Here is a 17,393-nt window from a genome sequence, read left to right as displayed (position 1 = left end):
AAATTCTTCCCTCCTGCCCCACCCCTACACACTCACAATTCTTCATTCCTTGCTTTCTTTAGACCAATCCCTATTCCTTTCCTCAAAATGAAGAGATGCTTGCTTTTCATTTTGCAAGAGGAACATGCATAAAACCATGTAACCCTGAGTGCTCTGGGCACAGGTGAATTCCTGAAGTAGTCTTGGCTTCTGATGAGATAGATATTCCATACTTGAAGCCACTCGGGGTTTTGGATGGCTGCCAAGCTGCTGGATGTATCACAGAGACTGCAGTCCAGAGTTCTATCAAAGCATTTTATCTTTTATTACACACTTAAATTAGTAATTACTTCTGGGACATTATTTAGATTCTGTTGTAGTGTGCAAAGTTTAAATAAGGTTAGTGACAGTTCAGCTGAATTCCTTGCACATATGTTTTTCTGTTTTGTTCTCTGTTAAAATTTTATTTTAGTCCCCAAGAATGCTATAAAACAAAGAGTTACATCAACATTGTTTTCTCTTTTGATTATTACCTAGAGTGGGGAAATTTTTGTGCTTATTAAAATTGCAGAGACAGTAAACCAAGTTAGATTGGAAGGAGACTAGAATCATAAATGATATTTGTATATCAAAGTTATTAGCAGGATATAGTGTGAACAAAGTCTACAGAGAGTGCAAAACAAGCTGAACTATTAATTAATACACATAGAATGGAAAGAGCATTTGAGTAGGAGAGAGCTTTCTAATCCAAGTTCTCCATTATCTACTGTTGTGATGTTAGTCATGCCTCCTTATCTCATTGGGCCTTGGTTTCTCATCTAGAATAAATAGGTTTGTCTGCATACATTGTTTAAACTGTATTATGAAAAAAAATCATCCACAAAGGTAAAGAAAATAGTGTGATTAACCCAGTTTCAAAAAGTATCAATATATCTTGTTTCATCTATACTGCCTTAATTTCCCACCATTCTTTCCTGCTGACATTTTCTAAAGCAAACCCTAGACACCATAACATTTCATCGGTAAATACTTGAGTATTTTTAAGTGATAAAGACTTTTCCCTGGCCCGGGCTGGTTTGCTCAGCCTGGCATATAAATGTCCTGAGTTCAATTCCCAGTCAGGGCACAAAGGAGAAGTGATCATCTGTTTCTTTATTCCCCTCCCCTTCTCTTTCTCCTTTCCTCTCACAACCAGTGGTTTGATTGGTTCAAGTGTTGGCCCCAGGCACTGAGGATAGCTCAGATGGTCTGAGCATCAGCCTCAGGCACTAAAAATTGCTCAGTTGATTCAAGTGACAGCCCCGGACAGGGGTTGCCAGATGGATCCTGGTTGGGGTGCATGTAGGAGTCTGTCTCATTATCTTCTCTCCTCTCACTTAAAGAAAAGAAAATTCTGACCAGGGGTTAGTGCAACGGGTAAAGCACTGGCCTGGGATGCTGAGGACCTAGGTTCAAAACCCCAAGGTCACTGGCTTAAGCACAGGCTCATCCAGCTTGAGCGCAGGGTCACCGACTTGAGCGTGGAATCATAGACATGACCCCATGATCGCTGGCTTGAGCCCAAAGGTCACTGGCTTGAAGCCCAAGATCACTGACTTGAGTAAGGGATCACTGGCTCGGCTGTAGTCCCCTGGTCAAGGCACATATGAGAAAGCAATCAATAAATAACTAAGGGGCTTCAAGTATGAGTTGATGTTTTTCATCTCTCTCCCTTCCTGTCTGTCCCTCTCTCACACATGTGCAAAAAAAAAAGACTTTTGCCTTAACAACTTTAGTATTATTACATCAAAACAAACCGACAAAACCAAAAACAAAAGAGCCAAACACTCAGCAGTAAATCCTTCAATAGACTTCAATTCTACCATTTCCAGGCCCAAAGCCTCTCACAAGCTACTAAGTCAGTTAGAGCCACACACTCCTAAAAACTGAAGCTTTTTTTTAACTCCATTCTATAAAAGAGGAAGAGTTTTAGCATTTTTACCTGATAGCTTCACTGATCTCCAATTCTGGGCTTCAAACCAAAGAGGAACATGAAAAACTTAGAGAGGATTGAGTAAAGAGCCAACCAAAAAGTTCAGACATTCAAAAGAAGGCAGAGTCTTCATGAAACATTAAAGAACTAGAATTATTCTGATCAGAAAGAAGACACAGCAATAGAGCAGATTAGAAGAGCTATTCATTCATTTATGCATCTTTTTCATTTATTCATTCAGCAAATACTAACTGAATACTTGCCTTGCGTCAAAGGCAATGGTAAGTGATTAGAATGCAAATATGAATATGAATGACATAAGACATCATCCACAGCAGTGTGGCAGTAAGCCAGTCTTCATCTTCAATTAGGGAAGAATAAATAGTATAGGAACTGCATATGTCCAGTGGGAAGACTAGCAAATTATTAAAGTGAGATTTCAAGGGACTTTGGGAATCTCCTTTTAGAAACAGGAGAATTTCATTTTTATTTAAGATGGCTCAAATATGTATTGAGGATGAAAAATATTTTAAGTTATCTTTCAATTCTAATATTTTATAAACCCCGACTTGATACTTTGACAAGAAAAGTATAATATTAATATAATACAGAACAGATACTATAATGATTACTATTACCTGATACTTACATCTGTCTGATATAGGAAATTTTCCAATATGTAAGGGCAAAATCACCTTGATAACTGAGGATTGCTTCTCTCTGAAATTGAAAATGTAAAATGTAGCCTGACCTCACCTCTCCAAAGAGAAGTCAGAGGTGTGTGAAATACAATTGGAAGATACATAGGTTGATTAAAACTCATTTCAGTCTTTCTTCCTCCACATTGTTCCTGCTACTGGGATATCAGGCTCTATGATCTGATAACTACAAAATCTATAAGTTGCTAGGTCACCACAGTAATTTTTGTATCAGCAGCTTGAAAGCCCAGTGACTGAGAAAGACCACCTGAGGTAACTTAGACACCTGCAAAGGGACAGCCTTTTGCCGAAGAGTGATATGAGAAATGTTCGCCCTGGTTGACCCCTCTTACTCTTCACCTGTACCCCCAAACCATGCCTTCACAATGATTGGCTGTTGAGACTTCCTATTAGATGAGGCCCTGGCTCTTGACTTTCTAGTCTCTTCCTGCCTCCCACTCACCCAATCAAAGAAATGCCCCTCCCTATGCCCTGTTCACCCAGAGTCATCCTTTATCATAAACCAATTTTTAAAAATAATGTGGATATAAAGTAACTAACTTTGTTTGCTCTCCAAGAATGTATATTTTCATTTTACTGTGGACCTCTTAAATGCTTTAGTTAGTAACGGAGAACAGACATATAACTAGGGCTGCACTTACAAAGCGATTTCAGAATCATTGTCCAATTTAACTTCATGGCCATAGTAGGCCTGTAAGGTCTGTATCACTTTACAGATAAAGAAACTGAGGACCAAACATTCTAAGTAGCTCTCCCATAGCCACCCAACAGTTAGAGGCAGAGTTATTTCTGATTTCAATCTCATCTTTACATCTGGAAACCTGAGCACTCTATACCCTCCCCGGGAGCACCCACAGCACCATCCCCTGCTTAACGGGGAAGTAAGCAGCACTCACCTGACCTTTGCGGCTGGCCTCGAGCTTTCTGATTCTAAATACTGTTGTGCCGTTGTGTTGTTGCCATCATCACTATTTATTTTGTTCTGTTTCCACAATCGCAGCAGAGAAATGCCTTATCCTAAGAGACCTTTCGTTGTGGATATTTGAGACCCCGGTGGTCCCTAAGCAGTAGAGAGGCTTCTGAACAGCACCACTGAGGCAACGAGCCATTCCCCCAAGGCCCAGCCAGCTCTGCACGCCTTCCAGTTTCTATGTAAACCTGGAAAAATTGTTCTCCAGTTCATAAATTAAAAAAAAAAGTCTGATTAAAAACTCTCTCTCCTCATTGTGGAACCTCACCAGCCATGATCTGCATTCAAGCAGGTATGAGCGGGTCGACTGATCCCACCACATGTCAAGTACCTCTGAAAGAAGGTAACTGTTTGAAAAAGATCATTGAAGCAAAACCTATATAAAATATACACTCCTAATTATTTTGACAGCTATTTTATATTATTAGCACTTTGACTCAGCTATTAAAATTAGTCTGCCTAGACAGTGTGTATGCTTTATGTTAAGTTGTTTATTCAGAAAATATTTATGACCACGTGTCATATACATGATGCTGTGTAAATCGCTGAGGCAGACACAGGTTATCTAATCCCCAGTGCCCAGGAGCTTGTAGTCTTGGAGAAAAGATGCTGTAGACACAAGCACCTACCAACCAGAGCAGGATCCAAGTGTCAGAAAAGCGGCACAACATTCCGAAAAATGAAAAATTACCTCCATCTTGAGGCAAGAGAATCAGGCGGGAAGTTTTTGAAGAAGGTGGTATTTAAAGGGGTCTTTTAATGCTGAGCATGATTCCAATGGTAAGAGATACGCTTCAGAGAGGGGAGCCTCTGAGAGCATGTGGGTGGATTGACAGGCCTCCTCAAAGACTGGGAGAGCCCAGCCCAGAGTCCCATCTGGTCTGTGCGGGAGATGGAGGGGCCGTGAGCACAGAAACAGAAAAGACAGGACTAGATCTAGATCAAGGAAGCCTCTTGTCTCCACTACGTTTCAGGTTATTTAGTAAACAACAAACCACCGAAGATTTAAAGAGCAAGGTGCTTTAGGAAGATCGATCTGGCACTGAAAAGAAAAACTTTCTTTGTTTTAAAAGCTACCACAGACTGTTTTAGGCCTATAGTGCTCAAGTGTAACACGTAATGTCAAATCTTCCTCTGGGAAGCGGCAACTGTTACATTTTCGCCTATAGAGAGTACACAAATACCTAGCTAGATTTTGGTAAAGACCTGTAGGCATTTTCAATGAGAGCAACTCCATCCACTCACCATAATCTATTTCTCGTTTTCCCTGAAAAAAGCACTACAATCCATGCCTCTCAAAACAATTTGTTTATCCTTGTGTCCCTAGAAAGTACTTTAGCCATTGCTACTAGCATAGTAACTGCTCAAACTAAAGCATTATGCTAAAGCCTGCAGCCTTTATGTCAAGGTGGCATTGAAGGAGCAAGGCACGTGTCACGAAAGTTAATAAATTCACAAAGCCTATCTCCTCTGGAGTCCTAGCTTTAAATTTAGGTTGCATCATAAATGAAATAGGCTTGGTGGCTTCCACCTATTTATTGCCTGGGAACATTTGTTTGATTTACAATTATAGGACATGATTTGACATACTCAGTGGAATTAGCATTCACTCTTTAGGAGAATGCCCCAACAGTTAGAATTCAAATGTACTGAAGCCTGCCCTGAATTTCTCTATGTCCCCTTTCTCTCTCCCCATTCCCTCCTCTCTTTTTTCTGCTCTCTCCCATTTCCTCAGAGGACCATGCAACCTGGAGATCTGATTGAGCAAATCCAAATGTCTGGTTGTTCCATAATGAATCAAGGAACAAAATGCATGTTTCAGCCACGACTGCTCTGTGTAGCTAGAAGAGGCTGCAGTTATCTGTGCTGCTCCCTAAATCTCTTCATGCAACTACTGATTACACAGCATTGGTTTCAAATAAGTAATTTTCTGGATGAAGCCTCATTTCAGAGAGGGATGCTGAGCACTTAACAGTGCTTTGCTAACAATTATTAAAGTATCACTGCACTGAAATAAAGCAGAACATAAACACATAGACAATGTGGTAACTACTGCTCACAACATGAGAAAATGTCCTCTGTTCCTGAGCGCAGAAGAGTTGGCCTGCTCATTTTAAATCAGCTTAATTCCTGTTTTAGGGGGCCTTGTGACAGTCTTCCAAAAGATAGCTGCCAAAAGTGAGACTATATTTAGTTGTTTATTACACACCAACTCAAGGTGCTGCATGCTGGTAAACAGACAAAAAAAGGCAAAGGGAATTGGAGCTCATTAGCTAGGGAGGCCAGAAAAGCTTTAGCAGAATTCTGAACTGGGAAATATTTGTTAGAGGATTTTGGTTGTGTTATTTCTGAGGACAAAAAAATAATCTAAGCTATAAATGCACATAGCAAGCAGCATAAACTTATAAAGTTTTAATGGACAATGACGAGGCAAATAGAAAACACAGACCCCAAACTTTAAGGCAAATGGAGGAAATCTTTGGTGTCATGATTCTTTGGACTGATGAGATTGACACTCTTCCCCTGGCTCACAGCTTAGAAATGCAAAGACAGAAAATCATTTTGAATTTGGTTTTTCTATTCAGAAGTTACGTATGCCATTTTGGAGTCATCACAAGTTTCAAATGGGGGGTATCCAAGCAAATGACCATTCCTGTAAGTATGTGGCAATACAGCAATGCAAAAATGGGATCATAACAGGCCTGGGAGGACCAGGGAAGCCTCTGCAAAATCCACATCCAACTGAACACATTGCATTTGGGGTTTTTCCCCCGCAGTGACTAATTTTCATTATGTTGAAAGGCCCAACTTAAGCTTAGCCTAGAAACTGCTTCAACTGCTTATTTGTGGTCGGTGCTCTCATTAACAATCACTGAAGAGAGGGAAACAGACATTTAAGAACATATATTTAACTCTATATTCAAAGCCACACATTTTATTTTATCTTTGGGTTTGTTGAAGGTTTGTTAGAGGGAGCAGTTCATATATTCTTTGATTTTTTTGCAACAGAAGTGGAAACTAATTGTGTGTTGCTCTTAAAATCAATTTAAAAAATAGTTTGAAACTAGCCCATGAAATCACATGACTATAGGTGACAATTGGCCCCTAATTGCACCTCAAAGGTTGGTCACTGGCAATTCTCCTATAGTTTCTTTCCCAATATACATACTGTCCCCACAACTACCACCCTCCCCCCCAAAACAAAACATGCAATTTATAAATTAAGATTTGTGGAAAGGTCTAAGTGGAGTAGCATATATGAGTAAAGAGTGCCACCTAATGGACAGGAAGAGAAGAAAATAAGTGAATCAGCATAAATGGAAATTGAGGCCAGCTGTCAGCTTTGGGCCACATTTTGCCCTTACTCCAACCCTCTATGATCACCCATGAGCAAATAAGAAAGTTCCCTCAAGCAGACAACAAACACAACTACAAACAATAAACCAAAACCTGCATGGCTTTTCATCTTCAATTCTCTAGTTCCCTAATGAAGGACCTATAAAAATAACATTTATTGAGCATTTTCCATGAGCCAGTATTTTATAAAATGTTTTATCTGGGTCATCTCACATACTTGTCCAGACAGTCCAATTATTTATTAGGGAACTTGGGTGATTTTTCAAGGTGCAGAGCCTGACTGTGATAGTTCATGCAGTAAACCCACTACTTAGCAAGCACCTCACACACACAGCCCGAGGGCAAACAAAGAGATATTTAAAAATACATTTAATAGCACAATAATAAGATACATGTTAAACATTTACTGTGCTCTTGTGACTGTTTAGGAAATATAAAAATAAACTGACATGGATACTGTCCCTCTAAGAATGTACAGTCTTAAAACCTAAATTTATAGAGTACTTTAAAGTTGGCATTATTTTAAGCTGTCTTCATAGCTCCAAAAGGTAATTATGCCCCTCACCAATAAATGAGGTTTTTTATGATTCATTCAAGGTCACACAGATAAGAAATGGTAGCTCTTCAGATTTAAAAGTAAGTTCATCTTTCCACCTTATGTTGTCTCTTTTCAAAATGCAGCTGTTAAGATCCCTGGTTTTATGACAAGGGGTGGAGGACAAAGGCAGCAAAGCTCGCCTGGAAACTAGTCATAGAAACCAAAAGTGGAATGTCCTTTATTTCTTCCACCATTTCCAAACCACCCCCCACCTGAGAGAAATGACCATAAATCAATTCTTTCAATGGGTCAGATTAAAACAAACCATCTACATTCTGTGGGTCTCAAAAAAATAAGAACCATGGAAACTTCCATAATCTAAAAGAGAGTAAACACAAAAAGCCTACAGCTAACATCATATTTGATGGTGAGAGACATGGCACTTTCCCCCTAAAATAGGTATCAAGCCAAAAATGTCTTCTCACATCATTCCTATCCAAAATCCTAGCTAGTGTAATAAGACAAGAAAAATAAATAGAAGCTATACTGGTTAGATAGGAGAAAATAAAACTTTCTTTTTTGAGATGACATGACTATTAATGTAGAGAATTCCAAATATCTACCAAAAGATAAATACATCAGATCAACATACAAAAGTCATTAATTTCCCACATACCAACAATAAATAACTTGAATATAAAATTGTGAAATAATACCATTTATAATACTACCAAGAAAAAGAAAAACAACTTAGTCATAAATCTAACAAAATACATATAGGATCTGCATGTGAAAAATTACCTTCAATGTGAAAATAAAAACTATCTGGTATATAAAATAAGTCAATAGAATCAGCAACAAAATATATTCTTCATCTTATAAATATTAGGGAATTCTATCAGAGGTAAGACTCTAAATTTCAAAACCCTAGGACTAATGGCCCATCAGATGTTGTCTGGTTCCCCTCTCTTCTGTGCTCTTCTTATAGAATAAGGGAACCATAATCAGGGGTGCACATTCAGAATCCTTAAGTCACTTAAGACAGCCAAGGAAAGAACTAAGAGGGAAAAAAAGCCTTTTTCACAAAAAGCCTTAATACTGTCCAATGGCAAAAAGAAACAAATACAGCATTTCTCCTGCCTCCAAGGTCATGAGGCTCTGCCTTTCTTCAAGTATTTAAGATTTCAAGTATGTTTTTAAATTGAAGAGGTTATCTAAATTATTGAATGGAGCAGAGGATGCAGCTAAAGTTTCCCGCTTACTTTCCACATTATCAGTAACACACACACACACACACACACACACAAATTAATCTGCATACATCATGCATCATAAGAACAGACTTGTATGATGCTTACTCTATGTGATTCTGTGCCAGGCACTTCCATAAGTACCTTACACATACTAGCTCATTTATTCCCCAAGCAACCCAATGAAGAAAGCACTATTATTATCCCCATCTTACATAGCTAAATATAATGATTTCTTTAACATTGCAAAGTTGTTTTTTTTTTAAGTTTCATTTTGGGTTGTGCAACCCATAACGTATCAATTATAATATCTTATAATAATTTAAATACTTCACAACATTTCAAGAAACTCCTGTTCATGAAAAGCAAGGTGTATTGGTGCTCTGGAGCTCTTATGTGGAAGCAGACAAGCAGGAAGGGTGCCTCAGTTGAGGGAAATCTCTATAAATTTAGTGGTATGCTGGTCAGTGTTTAACAACTAGCTCCTCGCTTAAATAAAAGGAAAAAGGAAACAACAAAGAAAACCCTGATTTGTAGTATTCGCCCATTTCTGTGTACAGGCTCACCATTGCCCATCACAAGGTTCACAAAGTTCCTGAGAACTTAGCCAGTGGGAGCGGGCTCTAGCACACCACTGCCAAGCCCATGAAGACAAGCTCCATTACTGTTTTATTTAACCTAGCATCCAGCACAGTGCCTAACAGTTAGCAAGCACTCAAGAAATATTTGTTGAATGAATGAGCAGACAATGAGATGCACTCAGATAAATTAGAAAGAAGTCAGTATACTCTCCTCCATTGGCTGTAACATAATTGGGACATTGTTGCTTCAATGACATCACTATTTATCACAATGGTTGTGATTTGTGCTACAATTTTGTGGAGAGAAGGGGAGTATTATCTCAACACTGTACCTTGTTAATCATAATGCAAGTACTAAGGGAGATAAGATGCCTAAGTATGTGTTTTCAAGAGCAGTAAAAAAAAGAGAGAAATTAAATTTGGTTTTTGTATGATTTAATCAAAGAGAACATACTTATAATTTTTAAATGTTCTTTAAACTCCTATAAGAAAAAAAAATAGGTTTGTTATATAAATCTGAAACTCTAGCCTCAAACCTCTTAAAATATAATTCAGGGGTCTCAAACTCGCGGCCCACAGGTCGCATGCGGCCCGCTGAACAATTTTGTGTGGCCCGCAGACTAATCCACGAAGTTCAAAATATTTTGGATAAAATTAAGTAAGCCTAGGGGCCTACTTGTATTTTTCATTTCTCTAGCATCCTAGCTAGATATTAGCTTAGTTAACAGCAGTTGTGATGCGAACTACAGTTTCTGGTCGTTTTGTGACACTGAGTAAACTGCATGTACGATTGTGCTTGTTGTACTGATTTTTTTTTTGTTTTCAACTGCAGTGAGAAAAGTGTTGCGTAACAGTTGCCTTTTGTAGACCTAGTGCGGCCCACCGAATGCCTGTGATCTTGCTCTGCGGCCCACATGCTGAGTTGAGTTTGAGATCCCTGATATAATTGAAACAATTACTTCGATAACCAAATATTCTTAGGAACTCAATTGTTTCCTTAGAACAAAACAGACAGGGTCTAGCTCTCCACTGCTACCAGGTACATCTAGTGTTCGACCTACGACCACGATTGGTAGTACTGTGAAATGATGTTATAAAAATCTTTAAGTCATATTTTATCATAAGTTCATAAGTTTCCTTATTATTGTTATATATCATAATTTTCTTTGTTCATTTTATGCCATCTCTACACCATTTTGTTTCTTATTTTTACATTCATCAGGTTTAAGTAAAACACTGCATTACCAGTACAACTGGTTTAATATTTGCAAAACATACAAAATTACAAAATACAGGTGTATACAAAAATACAAAATACAGGTGTAAAAAATACCATAGGAAACATTTTCCCAATTGCAAAACATATCAAAATATATAAACATGTACGAAACATTTTATTGGCCACTGGTGCTTGGCTGCAGATCGTTGATGTTGTCATCTGAGGCAGCAGTTGGGGTTACCAGAGTTGGTTTTTTCATAAACATGTACGATCACATTCACTTTCTTTCCTCCTTCGTATTTGTTCATTGATTGCTTTCTCATATGTGCCTTGATCAGGGGGTTACAGCAGAGCAAGTGGCCCCTTGCTCAAGCCAGTGACCTTGGGCTCAAACCAGTGACCATGGGGTCATGTCTATGATCCCATGCTCAAGCCAGCGCCCCTGCACTCAAGCTGGTGAACCCATGCTCAAGTCAGATGAGCCCGCGCTCATTTTCATGTCGAGATTGATGGCCTTTCTTTCCTTCTTGGCAGGCTGAGGCGTAGACAAAGACAATTTCCTCTTGGTAGATATCTTGGGAGGGGTTTGATGAAAAATATCCAAGACACAAAACACAAATTGCTGTACCAAGTCTGGGATTACAGCTGGAATGGTGCATGCGGAGATGGTAGTGCTGCCGGAAGCTGGTCCGCACGGTCATTCGCCCAGCTGGGCAACACTTGTGCTGCCAGACGCGGATCAGTCGTGGCTAGCGATTGTGGTCATAACGTCGAATGGTCGTAAGTTGCATAGGTCATAAGTCGATCAATATCTGTACTTGCTTTCTGCTCCTGGAAATGATTTTCTTGTAGCACTCATTGGACAGAATCTCAGAAGGGAACTAGACATTCACTCATTCATAAATAAATGAACTTACCTCAGTTTGACTACCACCAATGATGTGCACAAACTTCAGATAGATGCAGTGATTGTATAATACCATTAAACTTTTAAGTAGCAAATGAGGAAAAGTAGTAGGGCCCTGACATAACTTAACCTGAGAATTAGAACAATTCAAAGTGTGTAAGCAAATAGGCTAGTGGCTCTCAAACTAAGGTTGCCAGATAAAATGCAGATTCCCAGTTAAATCTGAATTCAAGATAAACAGTCATTACTTAATATAAGTGAAGCTCCCTATATTGCATGAGACATACTTTTACTACAAAAAATAATTCATTGTTTATCTGAAATTCAAATTTAGCAGGGTATCTGTATTTTTATTTGCTAAATCTAACAACCTCATTCCAAAGACTTAGTTGCTTGAAATAGCTTTAAAAGGATCCTGAAATTTCAAATAGATTCAATATTTAAAAGTAAAATAAATAGAGAAAATGTGAAAGAATTCTTTCATAATCTTCGTGCTAAAAGCCTTTCAAACCAACACGAAATCCAGAAGCCATGGAAGAAAAGATTGATAAGAGCCACTCTATAAAAATCAAAACAACTTTCTGGGGGAAAAAAATAAATCAGGTAAAAAACAAATGACATCAAAGCAAAAATATCTGCAACTTAAAACATAGCTAAAGGCCTAATCTCCCACACTTATAAACAGCACCTAAAAATCCATTAGAGTAAAAGAAAAATCATTTACCCAATTAAAAATTTATCCAAAGATAGGAACAAAGCATTCACAGAAAAGAAAATAGATATGATTCTTAAACAGCAGAAAAAATAGATGTCTAACGTCACTCATGGTAATAAAAATGCAAATTAAAACTAGGTGAACTTGAAGATATTTTCTTCCACCTAATAGATTGGCAAAAATTCCAAAAGTTTAATAATAAACTATGTTGGCAAGACTGCATGAAAATAGCATAAAGGGCCCTGGCCAGTGGTTCAGTGGATAGATATCATCAGCCTGACATATGGACACCCTGGGTATGATTCGCGGTCAGGGCACACAAGAGAAGCAACCATCTGCCTCTCTTCCCCTCCCTCTCCCTTTTTCTCTACCTTTTCCCCTCCCACAGCCTCGATAAGTTCTAGGTTTGAGCACTGGCCCCAGAGGCTGAGGATAGCTCAGCTGGAGAGTGGCAGTCTCAAGCACCACATTGATTCAAGCATCTGCCCCAGACGAGGGTTGCTGGGTGGATCCCGGTAAGGGCACATGTAGGACTCTGTCTCACTATCTCTCCACCTCTTACAAAAAAAAAAATAATAATAGCACTTTTATATGTTGCTGGTGAGACTACAAATTGGTGGAATTCTTATGGAAGGCTACCTGACAGTGTCTATCAAAGCTTCAAATACATATCCCATTTACCCACCAATTCTACTTAGGAATTTTTGCTACATGTATACAAATGTAAAACATATTAAGTACAGGGATATTATCTGTAGCATTGTTGTAATGAAGAAAATCTGACAACAACCTAAATGCTCATCAACATGGAAGTGATTAAATTATGGTATATCCATGTATAGAACACTATGCAACTATAAAAAATATATTATAATTAAGAAACTATTCATGCACTGATACTGAAAAATCTCTAAATTGTAAGAGATATTTTATTATTTTGGAAAAATAAAACAAAAGGCATATTTATGGCTATATTGGCTTCTATTTGCCTTAAAAATATCCCTGATAGGATAATAAGAAGTTAATAATAATGGTTACCTATCATAGTGATGGGGTGGTTGCATAAAGGACATGAAAGGAAAAGAGTCTTTTAAAAATACTTTTTATAAGTTTTATACTGAAAACGTGAATGTATTACCAAGTCAAAAAGTTAAAGAAAAATTATAAAAATAAATGTATTCTGATTATCCTGATATTATTGTTATCCAAAAATAATAGGGCCTGGAGAAGCATGTTACATTTACTATGTGGTTTGCGCTATTGTATGGTCATTATTTTTAAGATTTTTATTTTATTAAATTTAGAGAGAAGAGAGAGAAAGAGAAATGGAAGGGGGGAGCATCAACTCATAGTAGTTGCTTCTCATATGTGCCTTGACCCGGCAAGCCAGGGGTTTCGAACCCATGACCTCAGCATTACAGGTCGATGCTTTATTGGATGGTCATTTGGACCAGTGATTTTCAACCCTATTCATCTCATGGCATACATAAACTAATTATTAAAATTCTGTGATGTACCAAAAATATATATTATTTGTCAATCTGACTAAAAAATAAGTATAATTTTAATTCATTCACACTGAGAAGCTATTGTTGTGTTGACTGTTGTCATTTTTTATTTGACAATCTAAAGGAAAAAAGCTCAGAGCCCCTGGCTAAATAGGCAGGTATTGCATGTTTTAAAAATTCTTGTGACACGTCGGTTGAAAATCATTGATTTAGACCATTATCTCTTCACTTATTCAATCATTTATTGAACACTTACTATAGAATAAGTCCTATGTTGAATACTTATGGCACAGATATTAATAGTATAACATGATTTCCACCCTTTCTGAACTTCAAGTTTGGTTGAGAAAAGATGCTAATAGTTCATCTTTTTGGAATGCTTACTCTATGGTAACCTCTGTGCTATGCATTTATGCAATTTATCTCATTTAATTCTCACAAAACCTCAAAAAAGTAATAATCATTATTTTAACTGGAGCTTGGGGGATAAGAAGACTTTTCAACAGAAAGAATGATGAAAATTCACCCCTGCAAGTGGAGGAAACAACAGGAGCCAAGATAAGAAAGTGAGAATAATTTGTCAAGTTTGTGTGACTATCATCAGTATCATGGGGGGATGAAGGGCTGAAAAGTTCATTTGGAGCCTTAACCCCCTGGACTAAAGGGTATGGAATTATATTCTAATAAAATAGGCAAAGACAATATCCGATACTTCTCCCTGCTTTTATTCTGGCTACTCGAGATTATAGACTAACGTTTTAGCATAAGAACAGGACAGAGACTCTAGAGTAGAATTCGGCTTGAAAAAAACCTGTGGGTTCTCCCAGATACCTTGACAAGGAATATATCACATTATAGATCCATTCAACATGCACCTACTAAGTGCCAAGCACTGAGCCAAGTGCTACACATTCCTTGGGCATGAAAGTTTATGGTTTAGCAGAAAAGAGAGACTATTAAATGAGCAATTACAGTTTAGTGACATCAGTATTTTGGTCTGGGAAATGTGGAGCGCTATGAGCAGTGAGCAGAAGCCTATGCCTTAGTGTAGTGTAGCCAGGGTCCATTCCAACCCCAAGGAAATGCCTCTGAGACCTGAAGCACTAGTATAATTAAGCCAAGGAAAGTAGGGAAGAGTGAAGAAGGAACAGCATGTGCAAAGACACAGAGATAGAACAAAGCACAGCTTGGAGAAATGAGAGAAATCCAGTATGGCTCAACTGTGAAGGAAAACAAGTTGGTTTTTTCCCTTTTTACTATGTTTCTTTCTCTTTCTTTGTGACCCACTTGTCTCTCTCCCAGTAATCTTAGAAAATAAGTAAAGAAGTGAAAAGTAAGAAGGTATAGATTTAGAAAAAGGCAAAAACTAAGTGGAAATGGAAATAAGGAGGAAGAGAAGAAGACAAGAGGAAATGACAGAGCAGTGAAGAATGGAGAGGAAAGAAGAAAAATGCGATGGGGAGGGAACAAAAAAAGGTGTGATGTAACTGCTCACATGCCTAAACCATATGGCACTGGTAGAGATTAAAATGCTCTAAGAACAGCAAAACCGAAAAGCATGTTTGAGAAAATTCTTTAAAAAAGGATAATAAAGAAAACAGCCATTATGCATCTGCAGGATATACTAGGCATTTTCATTCATGGGATCTCACTTAATCCTCACAAAAGCCCTACAACTAAGGTTTTGGAAATCTAATGAGTGGCCCACGTTTACAGGCTGGTCACTGATGCTGACGTTCTACTTGAAAATCTGTGCTATTCGAGACAGCAAGAGAGCAGGAGCACTGGAAGGGGACACGCCGGATAACCCGTCTTCCTCACTGGCTTGCCCACGGCTTCTCTGAACCTGAGAGAGGAGTCATCTGCATTCTGAGATAAAACTCTTGGAAATTACACAGTATTAATATTTTAAAAGTATCTTTAATCTACTCCTGGCTATACATATTATCCATGATAATAAACTCATGGGAAACAAGAAAAAAACAGATACCTGTACATGAACTCTGACACAACCTCAGATTTGATAATAGTTTCTCAATAATTTCAATTAAAACACAGACACAAACACACACAGGTCATAGGGGAAAAGAGGCATAGGCACAAATGCTTAAAAATGCAGAATTATGGTAAGTTAACCATGACTTCATTTCATCCGACTATGAGATACAGTCCAAAATGGCAGGAGGAAAGAGAAGATACTGAAACAGTAGATGATGGGCTAATTATATAATCATCTGCCTCCATTTTCTCTTTCCATGGATACCCATACTTAAATGTTTGGTGTTTGTCCTTCCAGACTTTCCTCTATGCACATATTCACAAATATGAATATATATACACACAAATAGAAAATGTGTATATATTGATGATATATATATATATATACACATGCACATATATCCACTTATACAGAAAGTTTTTTAACAGCATAATCATACTACACAAATTATCATCCCTTTGCATATTAAATATAAAAATGTATACTGGATTTCCCTGATTTCTTTTACTTGATGAGTAATAATACTCTGCTACATGGATACACCATCATTTATTTACCAATTTCCTTGTTAATAGACTCACAGTGACTTCTGTTCTTATAAATTCAAATAATGCTTCCTTAAGCATCTTTGCAATTACACCCTTGCACAATTATGCATTTCTGTAAATTAGCTTTCTGGAACTAAAATAACTGGATCAAAGTGTTCATACTTTTATAATATATATAAATACTGCCAAATTGCCTCCAAAAACCAAACTTTTTAATTCTTTCACCAGGATTTATGAGAACTAAACTTTTGGTAAAACCACTACCCTACACACAGAGTCTCATGTTATTACAAAAATCATTTGTTCCACAAATAGTTTTCTCAAAGGGCCTTCACATTTAGGTTTTATTATAAGTAAATGAAAAGCTGAGAAATTTTGAAACTGGCTACCCGACAAGGATTCCATCAGATTCTCAGTACAGGTAGCAGAAATAGGATGGGCTGGGGCCCCAGCTGGTCCCCTAAAGCCAGGCAAACCCTGAAGGCACACAAATGGTAGCAAAGTCCAGAGTGGCAATTCTAATGGCAGCCATCAGGCAGAGCCAGCAGTTCGAACTGGGAGCTTGACTCATAGGAAACATCACGTGAGGTTAGTAAAGACCCACACAAGTTATCATCATTCCCTCAACTATTTACTGAGCAACTACTACTATGTTCCTGGCACTGCACTAGTCTTGGAATATATAAAAATAAATAGAATCTTTTCCCCTAACATTACAGGAAATGTGCTTCTAATTTAGTGAGAAACACTCTGTCTTGTCTTCTGGAACTTCTAAATGCTAACCGGTTCCAGATTTCGTTCTGAGCCCTCCCCTCACTGCACTCTACCCCTAGCTCCATCTCTTCTCTTCACCTGGCACAACAGCTTCTATAGTCCAAGTGCAACAATGGGGTGATGGCCAGGATGGAAGGGGAGATGTGGGAAAACACAGATGCATTTTAGCCCATTCGAGGTCTCCAACCAGGGCAATGAAAAGTCATTCACCTTTGCTTCTTCCACAGTCATGACTCAGCTTCACTTCATAGTTTTAGTTCTTTAGCATGAACATTTAAATGCTTCCTGTTATCCTAGGTGGCTTAGGACAATTTGGAATTGTCACTCAAATTTAGAGTTTTATGTTGTTGTTTTCTT

The sequence above is a fragment of the Saccopteryx leptura genome, chromosome 8 (genome assembly GCF_036850995.1).
Source record: "Saccopteryx leptura isolate mSacLep1 chromosome 8, mSacLep1_pri_phased_curated, whole genome shotgun sequence".
Lineage (NCBI taxonomy): Eukaryota > Metazoa > Chordata > Mammalia > Chiroptera > Emballonuridae > Saccopteryx > Saccopteryx leptura.
The sequence above is the reverse complement of the archived record's forward strand: the minus strand, read 5'-3'. Positions refer to the sequence as shown.